The 1,356-nt window shown below is 39.7% G+C and overlaps 1 pseudogene; it reads right to left on the bottom strand.

Moving 5' to 3' along the window:
- Positions 1 to 242: 242 nt before the first annotated feature.
- Positions 243 to 1,017, bottom strand: LOC123456695 (annotated as a pseudogene).
- Positions 1,018 to 1,356: the final 339 nt, after the last annotated feature.

The following is a 1,356-nucleotide window of genomic DNA, read 5'->3' as shown; positions in this document are numbered from 1 at the left end:
GTGACTTTTCCACTTGAAAAAATGCAATAGAAAACCATGTTTCACTACCTCAGTTAATATTCACAATTACAGAGGCTACAACTCAGGATACAGCATCACCAATGCTGCCCAGAGCCAGTTTATACTGAAATTACGTTCTTTACACCAAATAAATGGTTGTCCACAACCAATGGCTAGTGTACATACGAACTAAAATTTCTAGATCTGGGGAGAAACAAATGCTGCTCCAGCCATCTGTTCTGCTTCTTCCGTTCCTCAATTCATGCTTAGAAACCTTTCAGGTTACTCTTGGTTCTGTCAGCTTCCTTGCCTGTGAGGGTTTGGTCCTGCTGACACTGCCCACTGGAAGAGGCTTCCTGCTGTGCCGCTTTCCGCTTCAACATTGTCCAATCAAAAGTGTAGTCATATTGGTGGTTCAGGGTCCGGAAAAGGATGCGGAACAGGTGCCTCACATACATGTAATCCGGGGCTTCTTCAAAGCGCAGCCCATGGCAATAGTTTAAGTACATAGCAAATTCTGCAGGAAACCCCTTACATAAAACTTCAATAGGAGTGGACATCTTCTTTTCACTAATCTTTTCATATTTCTGCTTCTTTGTTGCAGCCTTTAGCCCTTGCCATGGCAGACTGGTTCTAATAAAATACATCAAAACATATCCTAATGATTCCATGTCATCTCGGCGGCTCTGCTCAACACCAAAATGGGCGTTGATGCTAGCATATCGGGCAGTGCCAGTGAGATTTTTTACCTTCTCTGTATGGGATGTGTTGCCTTGTCCTGTTGTCTCTGTACTTTTTGGCCAAACCAAAATCAATAAGGAATACCTTATTACAGTGACGCCCAATACCCATTAGGAAGTTATCTGGCTTAATGTCTCTGTGTATAAAATTCTTTGTATGCACATACTCAATTCTACTGATCATCTGGTCAGCTAACATAAGTACAGTTTTCATGGTGAATCTTCTTGAACAGAAATTGAAGAGGTCTTCGAGACTGGGTCCCAGAAGATCCATCATTGATTTTTTTTTAAAGTTGTTTTCTTAGTTTCCAACTCATTAATTTCTGCTCTGATCTTGATTATTTCTTTCTTTCTGGAGCTCTTAGGTTTGGATTCTTCTTGTTTTTCTAATGCCTTTATGTGGACAGTTAGATTATTAATTTGGGATCTCTCTGTCTTTATTAAAAAGGCATTTAGCACTATGATTTTTTTCCCCTAGGGCTGCCTTTGTGTGTCCCAGAAATTTTGGTAGGTTGTGTTTTACTATCATTCAATTCTACAAATTTCACAGTTTGTTTTTGATTTCTTTCACCACCCATTCATTTTTTTAAAAGTGTGTTGTTTAGTCTCTAGGAAC

This window comes from Jaculus jaculus, chromosome X, assembly GCF_020740685.1.
Source record: "Jaculus jaculus isolate mJacJac1 chromosome X, mJacJac1.mat.Y.cur, whole genome shotgun sequence".
Classification (NCBI taxonomy): Eukaryota; Metazoa; Chordata; class Mammalia; order Rodentia; family Dipodidae; genus Jaculus; species Jaculus jaculus.
This window is presented reverse-complemented; position numbering and strand designations above follow the sequence as displayed.